The following is a 6,141-nucleotide window of genomic DNA, read 5'->3' as shown; positions in this document are numbered from 1 at the left end:
CCCTTTTTAAAAAAAAAAAAAAAAAAGAGAGTCTTCTGTGCGTGCGCACCCATCTGTGCGTACGCACACTTCTTAATTTCCTTTCTGCTCGGCGTGCTCGCACACCCTTGTGCGTCCGCATACTTCCATTTTCCACCCAGTGTGCGTACGCACACATGTTTGTGTGTACGCACAAGTGCTGTTTTGGGCATACTTTTGATTGCACTTTGAATTAAGCCCTAATGCACTTCTACCCCCCATCTCTCTCTTTTCTTGCTTTTATCCTATTTTCTTCTTCTTCTAGTTTGTTTTAATTGCATCTCATTTTCATTTTAGTAATTATATTAGTTTTGGTTTAGTTGTTGTTAATTAAATAAGTTGCAAGTGTTTGCTTGATTTTGATTGGATTGCTTCTTGCTTAACTTTTTGGCATAATTTTTTATGAATATGTACACTAAGCATTAAGTCTTTGTCTCATTGCCTAGATGAATTTTGAGTTTGATTCATATGTTGTAGCTACCATATGCGTTAAACTATATCCTTGTTTGGAAATTTGTTTGTGAATTGTGCACTTTGGATGATCATTGATATTATTCAAGATTGGGTTTCATCAATGCACTTATGCACTTATACTTTGCCTCAATTTACTAGTACCTAGTAGTTTTGAATATTCATGTTTTGATTGCATCCTAGGACAAATTATTAGTAAGTGCATTGAATTAAGTGAATTGAGTTGAAATTACTTGTTCATCATGATTTTCATATCAAATTCATCACATGACCGGTACTTATTTCTTGTTAATACTTTGCATTTGTTTGAGTGACTTGACTTGATTCTTATCAAGCTTGTCACTTTTTGTAATAAGTACCTTTACCATGTGGCTATTTCATTATGTTTGAGGATGAATAAGTAGTCTTCTTTTTATCATTGAATTGGTTATTGTTTGTTGTACTATTCTATATTCATCTTGCACTTTCACTTGCACAATTTCAATATCCAATATCTCATATACTCAATTCACTTGAGTTATGGTTACCTAGGTTTGTTTGTGCCTTAACTTTTGCTTATTCTTTACTTGCAACCTAGGCTACTTAATTGAAGAATACATGCTATTTTTTTTTATTGTGTGGCTTCCGTTTTACCCGGCCAATGTGTGCGTTCTAAACTATGCACACTTAGAATACACACATTACCTTTTATCATACCACACTTGTATGACCTCTTCCTCAATTTCTATTTATTTCTTTTATACAGCAGCCCAAATCTCAATGCCCACCAGCTGAAGGTGGTGCCTCTTTGATCTTCATCTCCCGGATTGTGTGCATACACGAAAGACCGTGTAACGTTTAAGTGTGGGGGAAGATCCACAATTTTGGGGAGTAAAGTCTCTTTCTTAAACACTTTACACTATTTTCTAATTTTGATAGTTATGTTTTTGTGAATATTTGTTGATACTTCATTACATTGCACTTTGTTTAGTTTGATTATATATATATATATATATATCTTAGCTTGCTTATAGCTCAATGGTGGTAAATATTTGCATTTGCATGTTGCCTAGTATAGGAAATAAGTTTGGTAAAAACAACAAAGGAATTTTCAAGAAATCTCTTTTAGGGCATTCCATTGATTAGATTTGAAAACTTATTTTTCAACTTGCTTGAAGTATTTTTATGGAACATAGAAAAAAGCAAGAACAAAACACCAAATGAGATTTGAGCTTTAATGGTGTGGTTGCACATTTTCAACCACAAATTTTGTTCTTGTGTGCTATACTTCTTTATGATTGTGATCCAGATTTTTGCATGAATCTTTATATCCTATATTTGATGTTTTGAATGCATTTAGTATGATTGAGGCCATTTTTGAAATTAAACTCACTAACCCATATGGTCAACCCTTACATTTACCTTTGTAACTCACTTTTGAGTCTGTTAATCCCTCCTTTATTCTAATTTTAAGCACATCTTTCTCGCTAAGAAAAAAACCATTTATGTCCATGAATTATATCTTTGGTTAGCTTGGGTTGAGGAGTGTGTGTTAATCAAGTGTGGGGGAAAATTTTGGTAAAACATTGGTAATAAGTTTACATTGGGCATTCATTGAAGAAATTTAAAAAAATGGGTAAACACTCATGCATTCATCACTTAAAACATATGCATTTCTTTTTTATGATAAAAGAAAAGAGAAATTTTGGTGTATATACTAATAAAAAAAGTAAAAAAAGAAAAAAAGAAAAATAAAAATAAAGAATGCATATGTATGTGAATTAGAAAGAAGATGCCTGAGTGAATGTGAGATAGGAGAAAAATGGGAAGTTAGGTTTTTCTCTTTTATGTAAATAGGTTGATGGTGCACAAAATTGTGATTCTTAACAACGGCGCCAAAAACTTGGTGCTCGGAACGTAATTTACACACTTTGTCACAACTTCACACAACTAACCAGCAAGTGCACTGGGTCGTCCAAGTAATAAACTTTACGTGAGTAAAGGTCGATCCCACGGAGATTGTCGGCTTGAAGCAAGCTATGGTCACCTTGTAAACCTCATTCAGGCGGATTCAAATGGTTATAAAGTTTTAATAATTGAAAGATAAATAAAATGTAAAATGGGATAGCGATACTTATGTAAGTCATTGGTGAGAATTTCAGATAAGCGTATAGAGATGCTTTCGTTCCTCCTGAACCTCTGCTTTCCTAATGTCTTCATCCAATCATTCATAATCCTTTCCATGGAAAGCGTTATGTAGGGCATCACCGTCGTCAATGGCTACATCCCATCCTCTTAGTGAAAATGGTCCAAAATGCGCTGTCACAGCACGTCTATTCATTTGTCGGTTCTCGATCATACTGGAATAGGATTCAGTAATCCTTTTACATCTGTCAGTACGCCCAGCACTCGCGAGTTTGAAGCTCGTTACAGCTATCCCTTCCCAGATCCTACTCAGAATACCATAGACAAGGTTTAGACTTTCCGGATCTCAAGAATGGCCGCCAATAATTCCAGCCTATACCACGAAGACTCTGATCTCATGGAATGGAGGGCTCGGTTGTCAGGCGAGGCAACCATGCGTCATGAACCAGAAGGCTAAGAGATACGCACTCAAGCTATCGCAAGTAGAACGGAAGTGGTTGTCAGGCACGCGTTCATAGGGGAGAATGATGATGGGTGTCACAGATCATCACCTTCCTCAAGTTGAAGAACAAGTGTATATCTTAGATAAGAAATAGGCTTGAATTGAATAGAAAAACAATAGTACTTTGCATTAATTCATGAGGAACAGCAGAGCTCCACACCTTAATCTATGGTGTGTAGAAACTCTACCATTGAAAATACATAAGTGATAATGGTCCAGGCATGGCCAAATGGCCAGACCCCATAAAGGTCTAAGATAGCATAAAACTGATCAAAGATGTCTAATACAATAGTAAAAGGTCCTATTTATATCAGACTAGTTACTAGGGTTTACAAAAATGAGTAAATGATGCAAAAATTCACTTCCGGTGCCCACTTGGTGTGTGCTTGGGCTGAGCATTGAGCTTTACACGTGTAGAGACTTCTCTTGGAGTTGAACGCCAGTTTGTAACCTGTTTCTAGCGTTTAACTCCACTTTACAACCTGTTTCTGGCGTTTAACTCCAGAATAGGGCAGAAAGCTGGCGTTGAATGCCATTTTGCGTCGTCTAAACTCGGGAAAAGTGAGAGCGTGCCATTTAGAGTTCTGAAGCTCCGGAAAATCCACTTTGAGTGCAGGGAGGTCAGAATCCAACAGCATCTGCAGTCCTTCTTCAACCTCTGAATCCGATTTTTGCTTAAGTCCCTCAATTTCAGCCAAAAAATACCTGAAATCATAGAAAAACACACAAACTCATAGTAAAGTCCAGAAATGTGATTTTTATTTAAAAACTAATAAAAATATATTAAAAACTAACTAAATCATACTAAAAACTATGTAAAAACAATGCCAAAAAGCGTATAAATTATCCGCTCATCACAACACTAAACTTAAATTGTTGCTTGTTCCCAAGCAACTGAAAATCAAATAGGATAAAAAGAAGAGAATATACTATAAATTCCAAAATATCAATGAAACTTAGCTCCAATTAGATGAGCGGGACTAGTAGCTTTTTGCCTCTTGAATAGTTTTGGCATCTCACTTTATCCCTTGAAGTTCAGAATGATTGGCATCTATAGGAACTTAGAATTCAGATAGTGTTATTGATTCCCCTAGTTCAGTATGTTGATTCTTGAACACAACTACTTTATGAGTCTAGGCCATGGCCCTAAGCACTTTGTTTTCCAGTATTACCACCGGATACATAAATGCCACAGACATATAACTGGGTGAACCTTTTCAGATTGTGACTCAGCTTTGCTAAAGTCCCCAATTAGAGGTGTCCAGGGTTCTTAAGCACACTCTTCTTTTGCTTTGGACCTCGACTTTAACCGCTCAGTCTCAAGTTTTCACTTGACACCTTCATGCCACAAGCACATGGTTAGGGACAGCTTGGTTTAGCCGCTCAGGCCAGAATTTTATTCCTTTAGGCCCTCCTATCCATTGATGCTCAAAGCCTTGGATCCTTTTTATTACCCTTGCCTTTTGGTTTTAAGGGCTATTGGCTTTTTTCTCTTGTCTTTTGGTTTAAAGAGCTCTTGGCTTTTTCTGCTTGCTTTTTCTTTTTCTTTCTCTCTTTTTTTTCGCCATTTTTCTTTTCTCTTTTTTTTTTTTTGCAAGCTTTTGTATTCACTGCTTTTTCTTGCTTCAAGAATCAATTTTATGATTTTTTAGATTATCAATAACATTTTTCCCTTTTCATCATTCTTTCAAGAGCCAACATATTTAACATTCATAAACCACAATTTCAAAAGACATATGCACTTTTCAAGCATTCATTCAGAAAACAAAAAGTATTGTCACCACATCAAAATAATTAAACTAGTTTCAAGGATTAATTCGAAATCATGTACTTCTTGTTCTTTTGTAATTAAAACATTTTTCATTTAAGAAAGGTGATGGATTCATAGGACATTCATAACTTTAAGAGATAGACACTTAGACACTAATGATCATGTAATAAAGACACAAACATAAATAAACAGGAAGCATAGTAAACGAAAAACAGAAAATAAGAACAAGGAGATTAAGGAATGAGTCCACCTTAGTGAAGGTGACGTCTTCCTCTTCTTGAAGAACCAATGGTGCTCTTGAGCTCCTCTATGTCTCTTCCTTGCCTTTGTTGCTCCTCCCTCATAGCTCTTTGATCTTCTCTAATCTCATGGAGGATGATGGAGTGCTCTTGGTGCTCCATCCTTAGTTGTCCCATGTTGGAACTTAATTCTCCTAGGAAAGTGTTAATTTGCTCCCAATAGTTTTGTGAAGGAAAGTGCATCCCCTGAGGCATCTCAGGGATTTCATGGTGAGGAATTTCCTCATGCTCTTGTTGAGGTCCATGATCTCTTGTTTGCTCCATCCTTTTCTTAGTGATGGGCTTGTCCTCTTCAATGAGGATGTCTCCTTCTATGTCAATTCCAGTCGAACTGCAGAGATGGCAAATGAGGTGAGAAAAGGCTAACCTTGCCAAAGTAGAGGACTTGTCAGCCACCTTGTAGAGTTCTTGAGGTATAATCTCATGAACTTCCACATCCTCCCCAATCATGATACTATGGATCATGATGGCCCGGTCTATAGTAACTTCAGACTGGTTGCTAGTAGGAATGATTGAGCGTTGAATAAACTCCAACCATCCTCTAGCTATAGGCTTAAGGTCCAGTCTTCTCAATTGAACCAGCTTGCCTCTTGAGTCAACTTTCCATTGAGCTCCTTCCACACATATGTCCATGAGGACTTGGTCCAACCTTTGATCAAAGTTGACCCTTCTAGTGTAGGAGCGTGCGTTTTCTTCCATCATTGGCAAGTTGAACGCCAGCCTTACATTTTCCAGACTGAAATCTAAGTATTTCCCCCGAACCATGGTAAGCCAATGCTTTGGATTCGGGTTCACACTTTGATCATGGTTCCTAGTGATCCATGTGTTTGCATAGAACTCTTAAAACATTAAGATCCTGACTTGTTGAATGGGGTTGGTGAGAACTTCCCAACCTCTTCTTCGGATCTTATGTCGGATCTCCGGATACTCATTCTTTTTGAGCTTGAAAGAAACCT

The sequence above is a fragment of the Arachis ipaensis genome, chromosome B01, assembly GCF_000816755.2.
Source record: "Arachis ipaensis cultivar K30076 chromosome B01, Araip1.1, whole genome shotgun sequence".
In the NCBI taxonomy this organism is placed as follows: Eukaryota; Viridiplantae; Streptophyta; class Magnoliopsida; order Fabales; family Fabaceae; genus Arachis; species Arachis ipaensis.
This window is presented reverse-complemented; position numbering follows the sequence as displayed.